The sequence below is a fragment of the Ambystoma mexicanum genome, chromosome 10 (genome assembly GCF_040938575.1).
Source record: "Ambystoma mexicanum isolate Mex_15411 chromosome 10, UKY_AmexF1_1, whole genome shotgun sequence".
NCBI lineage: Eukaryota > Metazoa > Chordata > Amphibia > Caudata > Ambystomatidae > Ambystoma > Ambystoma mexicanum.
The window spans coordinates 1,535,447,870-1,535,469,424 of record NC_090932.1 but is presented as its reverse complement, the minus strand read 5'-3'; the positions used below and the strand labels follow the sequence as shown (position 1 = coordinate 1,535,469,424).

Here is a 21,555-nt window from a genome sequence, read left to right as displayed (position 1 = left end):
ACTCTGGATACTGACAGGAGTGCAGTCGGTAAAGCAATCAGTCTGAACTGTTCAAGGTTATTTGGTTGCAGCAGCAAGGGAGCAAGAGGTCGTAAATGTCACTAAGGGCCTTCGGAGAAGGACCAGGGGGACAGAACCACAATGTAACTGGTGTTTGAGATGATCTTGGTACTCGACAGCATCGAGTGGCTTCCAGCATGCTTTGTAGCTCCGGCGACAGAGTTCAAGAGGGACGACAGATGCGGATATCAGTTGGCAGGCAGTTTGGTAAGCGAGGCTGGGCGGACGGCTGCAGGCTGCCCTACCCGGCGGCTCGGGGTGAAGAATCGTTGTCTGTGTGCTGGTTGGTGGATCTGGAACGCTGGTCGAGGGTTCTCAGACGGCTTTAGTGACTGCAGCGTGAGAACAGCCACAGTGGTGCAGCCGGTCGCAGTTTGAGAGCTCGACTGCTTCGAAAAAGTCCTTAAAAGATGGACGCTGGTTGATGCTTGTTGTGGCACTCCTCCGAGCTTCTTCTCAATGCTTGGGTCGACGTTTAAGGCGGCCGACCCAAAGCTGAGAAGAGTGTTTGCCGGCAACGGCCTTGTCCTTTGTTCAGAGACTCTCTGGCACTTCCCACCTAGGAAGCTTGCTGGCTTAACCTAGCAGGGCACGCTGTGTGCTGGCTGGGTACCGGTTCTGGTGCTGCTTGATGGATCCTCTGAGTCGGGTATCTCCCTCTGTTCCCTGGGAGATGTTTTGGGAGGTATTTTGCTTCCCTCTTGGAAATCCTGGACTTCCTTCACTGGCGGAAGCCGTGAGGCAGACTGTACCATCACCGAGGGTCCGAATGAGTCCTTCTTCGTACTCCTTTTGAAGTCGTCGGATGATCTGCTCAGTGAGGGGCTCAGCCCTCTTTTAAAGCCAAATGGGCCCCAGTGATTGGAGCATGCTAAGCCTACCTTAAAGACCCAATCCTGGGTCCCCACCACCAATCTTCTGTCATGCGTAAGGTCATGACCAGAGTGCTTTGCAACAGGAAAGGTAAGGGGTGACAACATGTACTACTAAGCCGCACCCATCTTCCTGTCTCCTGTGGATCAAAGTGGCTCTCTGGTTAATTGAGCTCGAGAACAGACTGTCTGCATCAAATCACATATATCTTCCCTCTGAAAGGGGGTGGCCCTGCAGCGGTTGCCTACTGTAAACAGTTGTTCCACACATGACATTCAATGGCCTTCATACAGAGGGGTGGGAGCTAGCTTCAAGCTGACACATTGCATATGAAAAAGGTGTTGGGGTTTCCTGCCCTGTGTTAGTTCTGTGAACAGGCCTCTTGGCAGGCCTGCTTCACTTAACTCTCATCAGTATGCGCTGCCATCAGAGAGAACCTAACAATAGGCAGGGCATATCGATGGAGCCTTTGCTATTTTAAGTAGGCTGACCAGGGCCGGAGGAAGGCGTTGCCTTCCCCCTTCAGAGATGCTTTGATGTACCCATGGCTGTCACATTGCAGCTAAATGTGACAGGAGGACCGCACCGGTAGACTGTGTCCCCCAGAGTGCACTTGACTATGTGTTTGTTGTGCAGTGTCCATTGGGAAATGTGTGCGGGATAGCCCCACACATTTCCAGGAGGTTTACCTACCAACATTCCATTTCTTTTTTAAAAGTATCAAACCAGCCCAGGCGGAGCGCACACTCCCCGTGCGGATGGTCTAATTCCTCACTCTTGGTCAGGTTCTTCAATTCCTACCAGTCAAGTGGTCTCTTCTGTCTGTGTCTGCACTTCATTTGCACAGCAAACAGGCATGTCTTTCCCATGGCAACAGTGTCTTCTCCAAGCTGCACACACAGACAGCCGTTTCTCAGGCTAAATGTTCTCTTCTGACCTCAGTGGCAGAGCCACACTAAGCAGATGGCTCTGCAAAGGCCCAGGGGCTACAGCAAAAAGCCTGAACAGGGCAAGGCCGCTTCATTTTTGGCAGTGGAGTGGAAGTAGAATTGCAGGGTCCGCCCTATGAGACAGGGTACAAGACGTGAATTACATAGGACCTTTTCACTTTTCCCAGAGTCCCCTGCAAAATCGGGTCTATTTTCAAGGACAAGTGCAATTATCACAAACAGGTAGGTATGTGATGGCATGGAAATGTATCGAAATTGTAATGGTTTGGTCAACAGTTGGAACGCTCAGAGACAAATTGATTCACTTCTTGTCAATGTCCTGGCTGCACTGCAGAAACAGCTGGTCGTCCTGGTGGAGCATCACTTCACCTGTCCCCAAAGGAGCCCATTTCTCGATGCTGTCCTCGCTCCTGTGCAATCCTCCAATGGCTCTTTGCATTCTCAAGCCTCTCCCATGTTGCCTTGGCAGCGGCCTGCCCAATAATCTCTCAGGAGGGCGGGGTCACTTGCCAACAGGCCACCGATCATGCTAAGGGAAAGAGCGCACAGGTAGCAGCCTGCTCATTTGCATGTTTACTCCCAGAATCCTATGCATACCTTGCTACTATATTTGCTGTCAGTTTGGTGAGCGCAAGATGATACAGGTGTTCACCTCAACAAATCTCGGCACTGGAATCCAGGCGGTTTTATGAGTTTGACAAAGGATGCTCAAGATGGAGCTTGCTGGGATCAGTGCAAGTTAAATGGAAATCCATTCCCGGGGCGCACGGGCCTCTGGGTCAGGTGCTTTAGCTTTGCGCAGTGGCAGTATCGTAGCTCATGAGGTTTAACCGAGGCGCGATTATTGCTTATTGAAAACTTTACCCAATACCCCGCCATGACAGCTTGAAATATAGCTGGAATTGGTAATTTTTGACAGTCTCTACGGAGGCTGAACCGATTTGTTTGAAAAGGAGACAATGACGCTTTTACTCCACTGGAGAAGACCTAGCAAGAGGGGTGTGTTTTTCGGAACCCATCCCTTCTATTCTTTGTTCTCTCGTGGCCTACCCTCAACAAAGGGGTTTACTTCCAGAAGCTAGCGCATTCGTAAACTCCAAGCGGCGCAGCGAAGTCTATGGAACCGTGACCATGCAGCAGGTGCATTAAGCGCCTCAGTTGTCTCGCTGCCTTCCTGATCTCACGACATGAAAACCATGAGCTTTCAGAACCTAGCAGACAGTGACCTGTCTGCCTTCGATCCTCTTTGCCACATCTGCTCTTGCGAAAGTCATCAGATTGTTGGATGGTTACTCAGGGAGGTCTGGCTGCCACTGAAGCCAACCGCAGCAGAGGGGTCGCTTTACCTTTGGCCTTCGCTCACCATCTCAGTCTTCCCAAGAGAGGCAAAAGGGCATTTAGGTCCCCATGCATTCTATAGACACATATTCACGTGGAGTCAACAACCCGACCTCTCTTGGTGTGACGAATCAACTTCCGGGGCACTAGTGGTCCAGGGAGGAATATCGCTTTCTAGACCATCAATCCGTCCCACACCTCTAGTACACCGGAAGGGGTCCGAACAGTGGACGGAACGTCAGGCTGGTTAGTTGCAACAGAGCGAAAAAACAATTGTGACCCACTGATAAAAGGGACTGTCCAGTCAAGGTTGTATACAAATATCTACTTTAGTATTAATACAACAGACAGTTCTAACACACTACAAAATACAACCCACCCTATAAAGGAAAACAGGGGACAGACAGTTTCACAAAGGAGAGGGATGCACTCTGGATACTGACAGGAGTGCAGTCGGTAAAGCAATCAGTCTGAACTGTTCAAGGTTATTTGGTTGCAGCAGCAAGGGAGCAAGAGGTCGTAAATGTCACTAAGGGCCTTCGGAGAAGGACCAGGGGGACAGAACCACAATGTAACTGGTGTTTGAGATGATCTTGGTACTCGACAGCATCGAGTGGCTTCCAGCATGCTTTGTAGCTCCGGCGACAGAGTTCAAGAGGGACGACAGATGCGGATATCAGTTGGCAGGCAGTTTGGTAAGCGAGGCTGGGCGGACGGCTGCAGGCTGCCCTACCCGGCGGCTCGGGGTGAAGAATCGTTGTCTGTGTGCTGGTTGGTGGATCTGGAACGCTGGTCGAGGGTTCTCAGACGGCTTTAGTGACTGCAGCGTGAGAACAGCCACAGTGGTGCAGCCGGTCGCAGTTTGAGAGCTCGACTGCTTCGAAAAAGTCCTTAAAAGATGGACGCTGGTTGATGCTTGTTGTGGCACTCCTCCGAGCTTCTTCTCAATGCTTGGGTCGACGTTTAAGGCGGCCGACCCAAAGCTGAGAAGAGTGTTTGCCGGCAACGGCCTTGTCCTTTGTTCAGAGACTCTCTGGCACTTCCCACCTAGGAAGCTTGCTGGCTTAACCTAGCAGGGCACGCTGTGTGCTGGCTGGGTACCGGTTCTGGTGCTGCTTGATGGATCCTCTGAGTCGGGTATCTCCCTCTGTTCCCTGGGAGATGTTTTGGGAGGTATTTTGCTTCCCTCTTGGAAATCCTGGACTTCCTTCACTGGCGGAAGCCGTGAGGCAGACTGTACCATCACCGAGGGTCCGAATGAGTCCTTCTTCGTACTCCTTTTGAAGTCGTCGGATGATCTGCTCAGTGAGGGGCTCAGCCCTCTTTTAAAGCCAAATGGGCCCCAGTGATTGGAGCATGCTAAGCCTACCTTAAAGACCCAATCCTGGGTCCCCACCACCAATCTTCTGTCATGCGTAAGGTCATGACCAGAGTGCTTTGCAACAGGAAAGGTAAGGGGTGACAACATGTACTACTAAGCCGCACCCATCTTCCTGTCTCCTGTGGATCAAAGTGGCTCTCTGGTTAATTGAGCTCGAGAACAGACTGTCTGCATCAAATCACATATATCTTCCTTCTGAAAGGGGGTGGCCCTGCAGCGGTTGCCTACTGTAAACAGTTGTTCCACACATGACATTCAATGGCCTTCATACAGAGGGGTGGGAGCTAGCTTCAAGCTGACACATTGCATATGAAAAAGGTGTTGGGGTTTCCTGCCCTGTGTTAGTTCTGTGAACAGGCCTCTTGGCATGCCTGCTTCACTTAACTCTCATCAGTATGCGCTGCCATCAGAGAGAACCTAACAATAGGCAGGGCATATCGATGGAGCCTTTGCTATTTTAAGTAGGCTGACCAGGGCCGGAGGAAGGCGTTGCCTTCCCCCTTCAGAGATGCTTTGATGTACCCATGGCTGTCACATTGCAGCTAAATGTGACAGGAGGACCGCACCGGTAGACTGTGTCCCCCAGAGTGCACTTGACTATGTGTTTGTTGTGCAGTGTCCATTGGGAAATGTGTGCGGGATAGCCCCACACATTTCCAGGAGGTTTACCTACCAACATTCCATTTCTTTTTTAAAAGTATCAAACCAGCCCAGGCGGAGCGCACACTCCCCGTGCGGATGGTCTAATTCCTCACTCTTGGTCAGGTTCTTCAATTCCTACCAGTCAAGTGGTCTCTTCTGTCTGTGTCTGCACTTCATTTGCACAGCAAACAGGCATGTCTTTCCCATGGCAACAGTGTCTTCTCCAAGCTGCACACACAGACAGCCGTTTCTCAGGCTAAATGTTCTCTTCTGACCTCAGTGGCAGAGCCACACTAAGCAGATGGCTCTGCAAAGGCCCAGGGGCTACAGCAAAAAGCCTGAACAGGGCAAGGCCGCTTCATTTTTGGCAGTGGAGTTGAAGTAGAATTGCAGGGTCCGCCCTATGAGACAGGGTACAAGACGTGAATTACATAGGACCTTTTCACTTTTCCCAGAGTCCCCTGCAAAATCGGGTCTATTTTCAAGGACAAGTGCAATTATCACAAACAGGTAGGTATGTGATGGCATGGAAATGTATCGAAATTGTAATGGTTTGGTCAACAGTTGGAACGCTCAGAGACAAATTGATTCACTTCTTGTCAATGTCCTGGCTGCACTGCAGAAACAGCTGGTCGTCCTGGTGGAGCATCACTTCACCTGTCCCCAAAGGAGCCCATTTCTCGATGCTGTCCTCGCTCCTGTGCAATCCTCCAATGGCTCTTTGCATTCTCAAGCCTCTCCCATGTTGCCTTGGCAGCGGCCTGCCCAATAGTCTCTCAGGAGGGCGGGGTCACTTGCCAACAGGCCACCGATCATGCTAAGGGAAAGAGCGCACAGGTAGCAGCCTGCTCATTTGCATGTTTACTCCCAGAATCCTATGCATACCTTGCTACTATATTTGCTGTCAGTTTGGTGAGCGCAAGATGATACAGGTGTTCACCTCAACAAATCTCGGCACTGGAATCCAGGCGGTTTTATGAGTTTGACAAAGGATGCTCAGGATGGAGCTTGCTGGGATCAGTGCAAGTTAAATGGGAATCCATTCCCGGGGCGCACGGGCCTCTGGGTCAGGTGCTTTAGCTTTGCGCAGTGGCAGTATCGTAGCTCATGAGGTTTAACCGAGGCGCGATTATTGCTTATTGAACACTTTACCCAATACCCCGCCATGACAGCTTGAAATATAGCTGGAATTGGTAATTTTTGACAGTCTCTACGGAGGCTGAACCGATTTGTTTGAAAAGGAGACAATGACGCTTTTACTCCACTGGAGAAGACCTAGCAAGAGGGGTGTGTTTTTCGGAACCCATCCCTTCTATTCTTTGTTCTCTCGTGGCCTACCCTCAACAAAGGGGTTTACTTCCAGAAGCTAGCGCATTCGTAAACTCCAAGCGGCGCAGCGAAGTCTATGGAACCGTGACCATGCAGCAGGTGCATTAAGCGCCTCAGTTGTCTCGCTGCCTTCCTGATCTCACAACATGAAAACCATGAGCTTTCAGAACCTAGCAGACAGTGACCTGTCTGCCTTCGATCCTCTTTGCCACATCTGCTCTTGCGAAAGTCATCAGATTGTTGGATGGTTACTCAGGGAGGTCTGGCTGCCACTGAAGCCAACCGCAGCAGAGGGGTCGCTTTACCTTTGGCCTTCGCTCACCATCTCAGTCTTCCCAAGAGAGGCAAAAGGGCATTTCTGTCCCCATGCATTCTATAGACACATATTCACGTGGAGTCAACAACCCGACCTCTCTTGGTGTGACGAATCAACTTCCGGGGCACTAGTGGTCCAGGGAGGAATATCGCTTTCTAGACCATCAATCAGTCCCACACCTCTAGTACACCGGAAGGGGTCCGAACAGTGGACGGAACGTCAGGCTGGTTAGTTGCAACAGAGCGAAAAAACAATTGTGACCCACTGATAAAAGGGACTGTCCAGTCAAGGTTGTATACAAATATCTACTTTAGTATTAATACAACAGACAGTTCTAACACACTACAAAATACAACCCACCCTATAAAGGAAAACAGGGGACAGACAGTTTCACAAAGGAGAGGGATGCACTCTGGATACTGACAGGAGTGGAGTCGGTAAAGCAATCAGTCTGAACTGTTCAAGGTTATTTGGTTGCAGCAGCAAGGGAGCAAGAGGTCGTAAATGTCACTAAGGGCCTTCGGAGAAGGACCAGGGGGACAGAACCACAATGTAACTAGTGTTTGAGATGATCTTGGTACTCGACAGCATCGAGTGGCTTCCAGCATGCTTTGTTGCTCCGGCGACAGAGTTCAAGAGGGACGACAGATGCGGATATCAGTTGGCAGGCAGTTTGGTAAGCGAGGCTGGGCGGACGGCTGCAGGCTGCCCTACCCGGCGGCTCGGGGTGAAGAATCGTTGTCTGTGTGCTGGTTGGTGGATCTGGAACGCTGGTCGAGGGTTCTCAGACGGCTTTAGTGACTGCAGCGTGAGAACAGCCACAGTGGTGCAGCCGGTCGCAGTTTGAGAGCTCGACTGCTTCGAAAAAGTCCTTAAAAGATGGACGCTGGTTGATGCTTGTTGTGGCACTCCTCCGAGCTTCTTCTCAATGCTTGGGTCGACGTTTAAGGCGGCCGACCCAAAGCTGAGAAGAGTGTTTGCCGGCAACGGCCTTGTCCTTTGTTCAGAGACTCTCTGGCACTTCCCACCTAGGAAGCTTGCTGGCTTAACCTAGCAGGGCACGCTGTGTGCTGGCTGGGTACCGGTTCTGGTGCTGCTTCATGGATCCTCTGAGTCGGGTATCTCCCTCTGTTCCCTGGGAGATGTTTTGGGAGGTATTTTGCTTCCCTCTTGGAAATCCTGGACTTCCTTCACTGGCGGAAGCCGTGAGGCAGACTGTACCATCACCGAGGGTCCGAATGAGTCCTTCTTCGTACTCCTTTTGAAGTCGTCGGATGATCTGCTCAGTGAGGGGCTCAGCCCTCTTTTAAAGCCAAATGGGCCCCAGTGATTGGAGCATGCTAAGCCTACCTTAAAGACCCAATCCTGGGTCCCCACCACCAATCTTCTGTCATGCGTAAGGTCATGACCAGAGTGCTTTGCAACAGGAAAGGTAAGGGGTGACAACATGTACTACTAAGCCGCACCCATCTTCCTGTCTCCTGTGGATCAAAGTGGCTCTCTGGTTAATTGAGCTCGAGAACAGACTGTCTGCATCAAATCACATATATCTTCCCTCTGAAAGGGGGTGGCCCTGCAGCGGTTGCCTACTGTAAACAGTTGTTCCACACATGACATTCAATGGCCTTCATACAGAGGGGTGGGAGCTAGCTTCAAGCTGACACATTGCATATGAAAAAGGTGTTGGGGTTTCCTGCCCTGTGTTAGTTCTGTGAACAGGCCTCTTGGCAGGCCTGCTTCACTTAACTCTCATCAGTATGCGCTGCCATCAGAGAGAACCTAACAATAGGCAGGGCATATCGATGGAGCCTTTGCTATTTTAAGTAGGCTGACCAGGGCCGGAGGAAGGCGTTGCCTTCCCCCTTCAGAGATGCTTTGATGTACCCATGGCTGTCACATTGCAGCTAAATGTGACAGGAAGACCGCACCGGTAGACTGTGTCCCCCAGAGTGCACTTGACTATGTGTTTGTTGTGCAGTGTCCATTGGGAAATGTGTGCGGGATAGCCCCACACATTTCCAGGAGGTTTACCTACCAACATTCCATTTCTTTTTTAAAAGTATCAAACCAGCCCAGGCGGAGCGCACACTCCCCGTGCGGATGGTCTAATTCCTCACTCTTGGTCAGGTTCTTCAATTCCTACCAGTCAAGTGGTCTCTTCTGTCTGTGTCTGCACTTCATTTGCACAGCAAACAGGCATGTCTTTCCCATGGCAACAGTGTCTTCTCCAAGCTGCACACACAGACAGCCGTTTCTCAGGCTAAATGTTCTCTTCTGACCTCAGTGGCAGAGCCACACTAAGCAGATGGCTCTGCAAAGGCCCAGGGGCTACAGCAAAAAGCCTGAACAGGGCAAGGCCGCTTCATTTTTGGCAGTGGAGTGGAAGTAGAATTGCAGGGTCCGCCCTATGAGACAGGGTACAAGACGTGAATTACATAGGACCTTTTCACTTTTCCCAGAGTCCCCTGCAAAATCGGGTCTATTTTCAAGGACAAGTGCAATTATCACAAACAGGTAGGTATGTGATGGCATGGAAATGTATCGAAATTGTAATGGTTTGGTCAACAGTTGGAACGCTCAGAGACAAATTGATTCACTTCTTGTCAATGTCCTGGCTGCACTGCAGAAACAGCTGGTCGTCCTGGTGGAGCATCACTTCACCTGTCCCCAAAGGAGCCCATTTCTCGATGCTGTCCTCGCTCCTGTGCAATCCTCCAATGGCTCTTTGCATTCTCAAGCCTCTCCCATGTTGCCTTGGCAGCGGCCTGCCCAATAATCTCTCAGGAGGGCGGGGTCACTTGCCAACAGGCCACCGATCATGCTAAGGGAAAGAGCGCACAGGTAGCAGCCTGCTCATTTGCATGTTTACTCCCAGAATCCTATGCATACCTTGCTACTATATTTGCTGTCAGTTTGGTGAGCGCAAGATGATACAGGTGTTCACCTCAACAAATCTCGGCACTGGAATCCAGGCGGTTTTATGAGTTTGACAAAGGATGCTCAGGATGGAGCTTGCTGGGATCAGTGCAAGTTAAATGGGAATCCATTCCCGGGGCGCACGGGCCTCTGGGTCAGGTGCTTTAGCTTTGCGCAGTGGCAGTATCGTAGCTCATGAGGTTTAACCGAGGCGCGATTATTGCTTATTGAAAACTTTACCCAATACCCCGCCATGACAGCTTGAAATATAGCTGGAATTGGTAATTTTTGACAGTCTCTACGGAGGCTGAACCGATTTGTTTGAAAAGGAGACAATGACGCTTTTACTCCACTGGAGAAGACCTAGCAAGAGGGGTGTGTTTTTCGGAACCCATCCCTTCTATTCTTTGTTCTCTCGTGGCCTACCCTCAACAAAGGGGTTTACTTCCAGAAGCTAGCGCATTCGTAAACTCCAAGCGGCGCAGCGAAGTCTATGGAACCGTGACCATGCAGCAGGTGCATTAAGCGCCTCAGTTGTCTCGCTGCCTTCCTGATCTCACGACATGAAAACCATGAGCTTTCAGAACCTAGCAGACAGTGACCTGTCTGCCTTCGATCCTCTTTGCCACATCTGCTCTTGCGAAAGTCATCAGATTGTTGGATGGTTACTCAGGGAGGTCTGGCTGCCACTGAAGCCAACCGCAGCAGAGGGGTCGCTTTACCTTTGGCCTTCGCTCACCATCTCAGTCTTCCCAAGAGAGGCAAAAGGGCATTTCTGTCCCCATGCATTCTATAGACACATATTCACGTGGAGTCAACAACCCGACCTCTCTTGGTGTGACGAATCAACTTCCGGGGCACTAGTGGTCCAGGGAGGAATATCGCTTTCTAGACCATCAATCAGTCCCACACCTCTAGTACACCGGAAGGGGTCCGAACAGTGGACGGAACGTCAGGCTGGTTAGTTGCAACAGAGCGAAAAAACAATTGTGACCCACTGATAAAAGGGACTGTCCAGTCAAGGTTGTATACAAATATCTACTTTAGTATTAATACAACAGACAGTTCTAACACACTACAAAATACAACCCACCCTATAAAGGAAAACAGGGGACAGACAGTTTCACAAAGGAGAGGGATGCACTCTGGATACTGACAGGAGTGCAGTCGGTAAAGCAATCAGTCTGAACTGTTCAAGGTTATTTGGTTGCAGCAGCAAGGGAGCAAGAGGTCGTAAATGTCACTAAGGGCCTTCGGAGAAGGACCAGGGGGACAGAACCACAATGTAACTGGTGTTTGAGATGATCTTGGTACTCGACAGCATCGAGTGGCTTCCAGCATGCTTTGTAGCTCCGGCGACAGAGTTCAAGAGGGACGACAGATGCGGATATCAGTTGGCAGGCAGTTTGGTAAGCGAGGCTGGGCGGACGGCTGCAGGCTGCCCTACCCGGCGGCTCGGGGTGAAGAATCGTTGTCTCTGTGCTGGTTGGTGGATCTGGAACGCTGGTCGAGGGTTCTCAGACGGCTTTAGTGACTGCAGCGTGAGAACAGCCACAGTGGTGCAGCCGGTCGCAGTTTGAGAGCTCGACTGCTTCGAAAAAGTCCTTAAAAGATGGACGCTGGTTGATGCTTGTTGTGGCACTCCTCCGAGCTTCTTCTCAATGCTTGGGTCGACGTTTAAGGCGGCCGACCCAAAGCTGAGAAGAGTGTTTGCCGGCAACGGCCTTGTCCTTTGTTCAGAGACTCTCTGGCACTTCCCACCTAGGAAGCTTGCTGGCTTAACCTAGCAGGGCACGCTGTGTGCTGGCTGGGTACCGGTTCTGGTGCTGCTTGATGGATCCTCTGAGTCGGGTATCTCCCTCTGTTCCCTGGGAGATGTTTTGGGAGGTATTTTGCTTCCCTCTTGGAAATCCTGGACTTCCTTCACTGGCGGAAGCCGTGAGGCAGACTGTACCATCACCGAGGGTCCGAATGAGTCCTTCTTCGTACTCCTTTTGAAGTCGTCGGATGATCTGCTCAGTGAGGGGCTCAGCCCTCTTTTAAAGCCAAATGGGCCCCAGTGATTGGAGCATGCTAAGCCTACCTTAAAGACCCAATCCTGGGTCCCCACCACCAATCTTCTGTCATGCGTAAGGTCATGACCAGAGTGCTTTGCAACAGGAAAGGTAAGGGGTGACAACATGTACTACTAAGCCGCACCCATCTTCCTGTCTCCTGTGGATCAAAGTGGCTCTCTGGTTAATTGAGCTCGAGAACAGACTGTCTGCATCAAATCACATATATCTTCCCTCTGAAAGGGGGTGGCCCTGCAGCGGTTGCCTACTGTAAACAGTTGTTCCACACATGACATTCAATGGCCTTCATACAGAGGGGTGGGAGCTAGCTTCAAGCTGACACATTGCATATGAAAAAGGTGTTGGGGTTTCCTGCCCTGTGTTAGTTCTGTGAACAGGCCTCTTGGCAGGCCTGCTTCACTTAACTCTCATCAGTATGCGCTGCCATCAGAGAGAACCTAACAATAGGCAGGGCATATCGATGGAGCCTTTGCTATTTTAAGTAGGCTGACCAGGGCCGGAGGAAGGCGTTGCCTTCCCCCTTCAGAGATGCTTTGATGTACCCATGGCTGTCACATTGCAGCTAAATGTGACAGGAGGACCGCACCGGTAGACTGTGTCCCCCAGAGTGCACTTGACTATGTGTTTGTTGTGCAGTGTCCGTTGGGAAATGTGTGCGGGATAGCCCCACACATTTCCAGGAGGTTTACCTACCAACATTCCATTTCTTTTTTAAAAGTATCAAACCAGCCCAGGCGGAGCGCACACTCCCCGTGCGGATGGTCTAATTCCTCACTCTTGGTCAGGTTCTTCAATTCCTACCAGTCAAGTGGTCTCTTCTGTCTGTGTCTGCACTTCATTTGCACAGCAAACAGGCATGTCTTTCCCATGGCAACAGTGTCTTCTCCAAGCTGCACACACAGACAGCCGTTTCTCAGGCTAAATGTTCTCTTCTGACCTCAGTGGCAGAGCCACACTAAGCAGATGGCTCTGCAAAGGCCCAGGGGCTACAGCAAAAAGCCTGAACAGGGCAAGGCCGCTTCATTTTTGGCAGTGGAGTGGAAGTAGAATTGCAGGGTCCGCCCTATGAGACAGGGTACAAGACGTGAATTACATAGGACCTTTTCACTTTTCCCAGAGTCCCCTGCAAAATCGGGTCTATTTTCAAGGACAAGTGCAATTATCACAAACAGGTAGGTATGTGATGGCATGGAAATGTATCGAAATTGTAATGGTTTGGTCAACAGTTGGAACGCTCAGAGACAAATTGATTCACTTCTTGTCAATGTCCTGGCTGCACTGCAGAAACAGCTGGTCGTCCTGGTGGAGCATCACTTCACCTGTCCCCAAAGGAGCCCATTTCTCGATGCTGTCCTCGCTCCTGTGCAATCCTCCAATGGCTCTTTGCATTCTCAAGCCTCTCCCATGTTGCCTTGGCAGCGGCCTGCCCAATAATCTCTCAGGAGGGCGGGGTCACTTGCCAACAGGCCACCGATCATGCTAAGGGAAAGAGCGCACAGGTAGCAGCCTGCTCATTTGCATGTTTACTCCCAGAATCCTATGCATACCTTGTTACTATATTTGCTGTCAGTTTGGTGAGCGCAAGATGATACAGGTGTTCACCTCAACAAATCTCGGCACTGGAATCCAGGCGGTTTTATGAGTTTGACAAAGGATGCTCAGGATGAAGCTTGCTGGGATCACTGCAAGTTAAATGGGAATCCATTCCCGGGGCGCACGGGCCTCTGGGTCAGGTGCTTTAGCTTTGCACAGTGGCAGTATCGTAGCTCATGAGGTTTAACCGAGGCGCGATTATTGCTTATTGAAAACTTTACCCAATACCCCGCCATGACAGCTTGAAATATAGCTGGAATTGGTAATTTTTGACAGTCTCTACGGAGGCTGAACCGATTTGTTTGAAAAGGAGACAATGACGCTTTTACTCCACTGGAGAAGACCTAGCAAGAGGGGTGTGTTTTTCGGAACCCATCCCTTCTATTCTTTGTTCTCTCGTGGCCTACCCTCAACAAAGGGGTTTACTTCCAGAAGCTAGCGCATTCGTAAACTCCAAGCGGCGCAGCGAAGTCTATGGAACCGTGACCATGCAGCAGGTGCATTAAGCGCCTCAGTTGTCTCGCTGCCTTCCTGATCTCACGACATGAAAACCATGAGCTTTCAGAACCTAGCAGACAGTGACCTGTCTGCCTTCGATCCTCTTTGCCACATCTGCTCTTGCGAAAGTCATCAGATTGTTGGATGGTTACTCAGGGAGGTCTGGCTGCCACTGAAGCCAACCGCAGCAGAGGGGTCGCTTTACCTTTGGCCTTCGCTCACCATCTCAGTCTTCCCAAGAGAGGCAAAAGGGCATTTCTGTCCCCATGCATTCTATAGACACATATTCACGTGGAGTCAACAACCCGACCTCTCTTGGTGTGACGAATCAACTTCCGGGGCACTAGTGGTCCAGGGAGGAATATCGCTTTCTAGACCATCAATCAGTCCCACACCTCTAGTACACCGGAAGGGGTCCGAACAGTGGACGGAACGTCAGGCTGGTTAGTTGCAACAGAGCGAAAAAACAATTGTGACCCACTGATAAAAGGGACTGTCCAGTCAAGGTTGTATACAAATATCTACTTTAGTATTAATACAACAGACAGTTCTAACACACTACAAAATACAACCCACCCTATAAAGGAAAACAGGGGACAGACAGTTTCACAAAGGAGAGGGATGCACTCTGGATACTGACAGGAGTGCAGTCGGTAAAGCAATCAGTCTGAACTGTTCAAGGTTATTTGGTTGCAGCAGCAAGGGAGCAAGAGGTCGTAAATGTCACTAAGGGCCTTCGGAGAAGGACCAGGGGGACAGAACCACAATGTAACTGGTGTTTGAGATGATCTTGGTACTCGACAGCATCGAGTGGCTTCCAGCATGCTTTGTAGCTCCGGCGACAGAGTTCAAGAGGGACGACAGATGCGGATATCAGTTGGCAGGCAGTTTGGTAAGCGAGGCTGGGCGGACGGCTGCAGGCTGCCCTACCCGGCGGCTCGGGGTGAAGAATCGTTGTCTCTGTGCTGGTTGGTGGATCTGGAACGCTGGTCGAGGGTTCTCAGACGGCTTTAGTGACTGCAGCGTGAGAACAGCCACAGTGGTGCAGCCGGTCGCAGTTTGAGAGCTCGACTGCTTCGAAAAAGTCCTTAAAAGATGGACGCTGGTTGATGCTTGTTGTGGCACTCCTCCGAGCTTCTTCTCAATGCTTGGGTCGACGTTTAAGGCGGCCGACCCAAAGCTGAGAAGAGTGTTTGCCGGCAACGGCCTTGTCCTTTGTTCAGAGACTCTCTGGCACTTCCCACCTAGGAAGCTTGCTGGCTTAACCTAGCAGGGCACGCTGTGTGCTGGCTGGGTACCGGTTCTGGTGCTGCTTGATGGATCCTCTGAGTCGGGTATCTCCCTCTGTTCCCTGGGAGATGTTTTGGGAGGTATTTTGCTTCCCTCTTGGAAATCCTGGACTTCCTTCACTGGCGGAAGCCGTGAGGCAGACTGTACCATCACCGAGGGTCCGAATGAGTCCTTCTTCGTACTCCTTTTGAAGTCGTCGGATGATCTGCTCAGTGAGGGGCTCAGCCCTCTTTTAAAGCCAAATGGGCCCCAGTGATTGGAGCATGCTAAGCCTACCTTAAAGACCCAATCCTGGGTCCCCACCACCAATCTTCTGTCATGCGTAAGGTCATGACCAGAGTGCTTTGCAACAGGAAAGGTAAGGGGTGACAACATTTACTACTAAGCCGCACCCATCTTCCTGTCTCCTGTGGATCAAAGTGGCTCTCTGGTTAATTGAGCTCGAGAACAGACTGTCTGCATCAAATCACATATATCTTCCCTCTGAAAGGGGGTGGCCCTGCAGCGGTTGCCTACTGTAAACAGTTGTTCCACACATGACATTCAATGGCCTTCATACAGAGGGGTGGGAGCTAGCTTCAAGCTGACACATTGCATATGAAAAAGGTGTTGGGGTTTCCTGCCCTGTGTTAGTTCTGTGAACAGGCCTCTTGGCAGGCCTGCTTCACTTAACTCTCATCAGTATGCGCTGCCATCAGAGAGAACCTAACAATAGGCAGGGCATATCGATGGAGCCTTTGCTATTTTAAGTAGGCTGACCAGGGCCGGAGGAAGGCGTTGCCTTCCCCCTTCAGAGATGCTTTGATGTACCCATGGCTGTCACATTGCAGCTAAATGTGACAGGAGGACCGCACCGGTAGACTGTGTCCCCCAGAGTGCACTTGACTATGTGTTTGTTGTGCAGTGTCCATTGGGAAATGTGTGCGGGATAGCCCCACACATTTCCAGGAGGTTTACCTACCAACATTCCATTTCTTTTTTAAAAGTATCAAACCAGCCCAGGCGGAGCGCACACTCCCCGTGCGGATGGTCTAATTCCTCACTCTTGGTCAGGTTCTTCAATTCCTACCAGTCAAGTGGTCTCTTCTGTCTGTGTCTGCACTTCATTTGCACAGCAAACAGGCATGTCTTTCCCATGGCAACAGTGTCTTCTCCAAGCTGCACACACAGACAGCCGTTTCTCAGGCTAAATGTTCTCTTCTGACCTCAGTGGCAGAGCCACACTAAGCAGATGGCTCTGCAAAGGCCCAGGGGCTACAGCAAAAAGCCTGAACAGGGCAAGGCCGCTTCATTTTTGGCAGTGGAGTGGAAGTAGAATTGCAGGGTCCGCCCTATGAGACAGGGTACAAGACGTGAATTACATAGGACCTTTTCACTTTTCCCAGAGTCCCCTGCAAAATCGGGTCTATTTTCAAGGACAAGTGCAATTATCACAAACAGGTAGGTATGTGATGGCATGGAAATGTATCGAAATTGTAATGGTTTGGTCAACAGTTGGAACGCTCAGAGACAAATTGATTCACTTCTTGTCAATGTCCTGGCTGCACTGCAGAAACAGCTGGTCGTCCTGGTGGAGCATCACTTCACCTGTCCCCAAAGGAGCCCATTTCTCGATGCTGTCCTCGCTCCTGTGCAATCCTCCAATGGCTCTTTGCATTCTCAAGCCTCTCCCATGTTGCCTTGGCAGCGGCCTGCCCAATAATCTCTCAGGAGGGCGGGGTCACTTGCCAACAGGCCACCGATCATGCTAAGGGAAAGAGCGCACAGGTAGCAGCCTGCTCATTTGCATGTTTACTCCCAGAATCCTATGCATACATTGCTACTATATTTGCTGTCAGTTTGGTGAGCGCAAGATGATACAGGTGTTCACCTCAACAAATCTCGGCACTGGAATCCAGGCGGTTTTATGAGTTTGACAAAGGATGCTCAGGATGAAGCTTGCTTGGATCACTGCAAGTTAAATGGGAATCCATTCCCGGGGCGCACGGGCCTCTGGGTCAGGTGCTTTAGCTTTGCGCAGTGGCAGTATCGTAGCTCATGAGGTTTAACCGAGGCGCGATTATTGCTTATTGAAAACTTTACCCAATACCCCGCCATGACAGCTTGAAATATAGCTGGAATTGGTAATTTTTGACAGTTTCTACGGAGGCTGAACCGATTTGTTTGAAAAGGAGACAATGGCCCTCATTACGACCCTGGCGGATTTTTTCCGCCATCGACGGACTTTCCGGCCATGGCGCAAAGTCCCTTTACGCCATGGCGGATGGCGGACTTACCGCCCCATTCCGAGGTCGGCGGGGCGGTAAGTCCCCATTGACCCATTTACCCTTCCCCATTCCCATTTCGGCCCCATAGGGCTCAATGGGAGTGGGGAAGGAGTTAATTACGCCACCGTAAAATACGGTGGCGTAATTAACACCAAGGTCCCAGAGCGCCATGGATTTTTCCGCCCGCAAAAAGCGGGCGGAAAAATGACCATGGCGCTCCAGGAACTCGTAGTTGGCGGTAAGGGGTCCGCGCAGCTAACGCTGGCGCAGACCCCTTAGCGCCAGGGTCGTAATGAGGCCCAATGACGCTTTTACTCCACCGGAGAAGACCTAGCAAGAGGGGTGTGTTTTTCGGAACCCATCCCTTCTATTCTTTGTTCTCTCGTGGCCTACCCTCAACAAAGGGGTTTACTTCCAGAAGCTAGCGCATTCGTAAACTCCAAGCGGCGCAGCGAAGTCTATGGAACCGTGACCATGCAGCAGGTGCATTAAGCGCCTCAGTTGTCTCGCTGCCTTCCTGATCTCACGACATGAAAACCATGAGCTTTCAGAACCTAGCAGACAGTGACCTGTCTGCCTTCGATCCTCTTTGCCACATCTGCTCTTGCGAAAGTCATCAGATTGTTGGATGGTTACTCAGGGAGGTCTGGCTGCCACTGAAGCCAACCGCAGCAGAGGGGTCGCTTTACCTTTGGCCTTCGCTCACCATCTCAGTCTTCCCAAGAGAGGCAAAAGGGCATTTCTGTCCCCATGCATTCTATAGACACATATTCACGTGGAGTCAACAACCCGACCTCTCTTGGTGTGACGAATCAACTTCCGGGGCACTAGTGGTCCAGGGAGGAATATCGCTTTCTAGACCATCAATCAGTCCCACACCTCTAGTACACCGGAAGGGGTCCGAACAGTGGACGGAACGTCAGGCTGGTTAGTTGCAACAGAGCGAAAAAACAATTGTGACCCACTGATAAAAGGGACTGTCCAGTCAAGGTTGTATACAAATATCTACTTTAGTATTAATACAACAGACAGTTCTAACACACTACAAAATACAACCCACCCTATAAAGGAAAACAGGGGACAGACAGTTTCACAAAGGAGAGGGATGCACTCTGGATACTGACAGGAGTGCAGTCGGTAAAGCAATCAGTCTGAACTGTTCAAGGTTATTTGGTTGCAGCAGCAAGGGAGCAAGAGGTCGTAAATGTCACTAAGGGCCTTCGGAGAAGGACCAGGGGGACAGAACCACAATGTAACTGGTGTTTGAGATGATCTTGGTACTCGACAGCATCGAGTGGCTTCCAGCATGCTTTGTAGCTCCGGCGACAGAGTTCAAGAGGGACGACAGATGCGGATATCAGTTGGCAGGAAGTTTGGTAAGCGAGGCTGGGCGGACGGCTGCAGGCTGCCCTACCCGGCGGCTCGGGGTGAAGAATCGTTGTCTGTGTGCTGGTTGGTGGATCTGGAACGCTGGTCGAGGGTTCTCAGACGGCTTTAGTGACTGCAGCGTGAGAACAGCCACAGTGGTGCAGCCGGTCGCAGTTTGAGAGCTCGACTGCTTCGAAAAAGTCCTTAAAAGATGGACGCTGGTTGATGCTTGTTGTGGCACTCCTCCGAGCTTCTTCTCAATGCTTGGGTCGATGTTTAAGGCGGCCGACCCAAAGCTGAGAAGAGTGTTTGCCGGCAACGGCCTTGTCCTTTGTTCAGAGACTCTCTGGCACTTCCCACCTAGGAAGCTTGCTGGCTTAACCTAGCAGGGCACGCTGTGTGCTGGCTGGGTACCGGTTCTGGTGCTGCTTGATGGATCCTCTGAGTCAGGTATCTCCCTCTGTTCCCGGGGAGATGTTTTGGGAGGTATTTTGCTTCCCTCTTGGAAATCCTGGACTTCCTTCACTGGCGGAAGCCGTGAGGCAGACTGTACCATCACCGAGGGTCCGAATGAGTCCTTCTTCGTACTCCTTTTGAAGTCGTCGGATGATCTGCTCAGTGAGGGGCTCAGCCCTCTTTTAAAGCCAAATGGGCCCCAGTGATTGGAGCATGCTAAGCCTACCTTAAAGACCCAATCCTGGGTCCCCACCACCAATCTTCTGTCATGCGTAAGGTCATGACCAGAGTGCTTTGCAACAGGAAAGGTAAGGGGTGACAACATGTACTACTAAGCCGCACCCATCTTCCTGTCTCCTGTGGATCAAAGTGGCTCTCTGGTTAATTGAGCTCGAGAACAGACTGTCTGCATCAAATCACATATATCTTCCCTCTGAAAGGGGGTGGCCCTGCAGCGGTTGCCTACTGTAAACAGTTGTTCCACACATGACATTCAATGGCCTTCATACAGAGGGGTGGGAGCTAGCTTCAAGCTGACACATTGCATATGAAAAAGGTGTTGGGGTTTCCTGCCCTGTGTTAGTTCTGTGAACAGGCCTCTTGGCAGGCCTGCTTCACTTAACTCTCATCAGTATGCGCTGCCATCAGAGAGAACCTAACAATAGGCAGGGCATATCGATGGAGCCTTTGCTATTTTAAGTAGGCTGACCAGGGCCGGAGGAAGGCGTTGCCTTCCCCCTTCAGAGATGCTTTGATGTACCCATGGCTGTCACATTGCAGCTAAATGTGACAGGAGGACCGCACCGGTAGACTGTGTCCCCCAGAGTGCACTTGACTATGTGTTTGTTGTGCAGTGTCCATTGGGAAATGTGTGCGGGATAGCCCCACACATTTCCAGGAGGTTTACCTACCAACATTCCATTTCTTTTTTAAAAGTATCAAACCAGCCCAGGCGGAGCGCACACTCCCCGTGCGGATGGTCTAATTCCTCACTCTTGGTCAGGTTCTTCAATTCCTACCAGTCAAGTGGTCTCTTCTGTCTGTGTCTGCACTTCATTTGCACAGCAAACAGGCATGTCTTTCCCATGGCAACAGTGTCTTCTCCAAGCTGCACACACAGACAGCCGTTTCTCAGGCTAAATGTTCTCTTCTGACCTCAGTGGCAGAGCCACACTAAGCAGATGGCTCTGCAAAGGCCCAGGGGCTACAGCAAAAAGCCTGAACAGGGCAAGGCCGCTTCATTTTTGGCAGTGGAGTGGAAGTAGAATTGCAGGGTCCGCCCTATGAGACAGGGTACAAGACGTGAATTACATAGGACCTTTTCACTTTTCCCAGAGTCCCCTGCAAAATCGGGTCTATTTTCAAGGACAAGTGCAATTATCACAAACAGGTAGGTATGTGATGGCATGGAAATGTATCGAAATTGTAATGGTTTGGTCAACAGTTGGAACGCTCAGAGACAAATTGATTCACTTCTTGTCAATGTCCTGGCTGCACTGCAGAAACAGCTGGTCGTCCTGGTGGAGCATCACTTCACCTGTCCCCAAAGGAGCCCATTTCTCGATGCTGTCCTCGCTCCTGTGCAATCCTCCAATGGCTCTTTGCATTCTCAAGCCTCTCCCATGTTGCCTTGGCAGCGGCCTGCCCAATAATCTCTCAGGAGGGCGGGGTCACTTGCCAACAGGCCACCGATCATGCTAAGGGAAAGAGCGCACAGGTAGCAGCCTGCTCATTTGCATGTTTACTCCCAGAATCCTATGCATACCTTGCTACTATATTTGCTGTCAGTTTGGTGAGCGCAAGATGATACAGGTGTTCACCTCAACAAATCTCGGCACTGGAATCCAGGCGGTTTTATGAGTTTGACAAAGGATGCTCAGGATGGAGCTTGCTGGGATCAGTGCAAGTTAAATGGGAATCCATTCCCGGGGCGCACGGGCCTCTGGGTCAGGTGCTTTAGCTTTGCGCAGTGGCAGTATCGTAGCTCATGAGGTTTAACCGAGGCGCGATTATTGCTTATTGAAAACTTTACCCAATACCCCGCCATGACAGCTTGAAATATAGCTGGAATTGGTAATTTTTGACAGTCTCTACGGAGGCTGAACCGATTTGTTTGAAAAGGAGACAATGACGCTTTTACTCCACTGGAGAAGACCTAGCAAGAGGGGTGTGTTTTTCGGAACCCATCCCTTCTATTCTTTGT

The 21,555-nt window shown here is 50.8% G+C and overlaps 6 non-coding genes across 6 annotated transcripts; all 6 read left to right on the top strand.

The window, feature by feature from the left end:
* The first annotated feature begins 2,673 nt into the window (after positions 1–2,673).
* Positions 2,674–2,814, top strand: LOC138496303 (U4 spliceosomal RNA). The gene has a single exon (XR_011277828.1). It is a non-coding gene; the product is annotated as a U4 spliceosomal RNA (small nuclear RNA).
* A 3,508-nt stretch (positions 2,815–6,322) lies between these two features.
* Positions 6,323–6,463, top strand: LOC138496749 (U4 spliceosomal RNA). The gene has a single exon (XR_011278232.1). It is a non-coding gene; the product is annotated as a U4 spliceosomal RNA (small nuclear RNA).
* Positions 6,464–9,971: 3,508 nt separating this feature from the next.
* Positions 9,972–10,112, top strand: LOC138496302 (U4 spliceosomal RNA). Its single transcript, XR_011277827.1, has one exon. It is a non-coding gene; the product is annotated as a U4 spliceosomal RNA (small nuclear RNA).
* A 3,508-nt stretch (positions 10,113–13,620) lies between these two features.
* Positions 13,621–13,761, top strand: LOC138496682 (U4 spliceosomal RNA). Its single transcript, XR_011278171.1, has one exon. It is a non-coding gene; the product is annotated as a U4 spliceosomal RNA (small nuclear RNA).
* A 3,508-nt stretch (positions 13,762–17,269) lies between these two features.
* Positions 17,270–17,410, top strand: LOC138496653 (U4 spliceosomal RNA). The gene has a single exon (XR_011278145.1). It is a non-coding gene; the product is annotated as a U4 spliceosomal RNA (small nuclear RNA).
* A 3,900-nt stretch (positions 17,411–21,310) lies between these two features.
* On the top strand, positions 21,311–21,451 carry LOC138496301 (U4 spliceosomal RNA). The gene has a single exon (XR_011277826.1). It is a non-coding gene; the product is annotated as a U4 spliceosomal RNA (small nuclear RNA).
* The last annotated feature ends 104 nt before the right edge of the window (positions 21,452–21,555 follow it).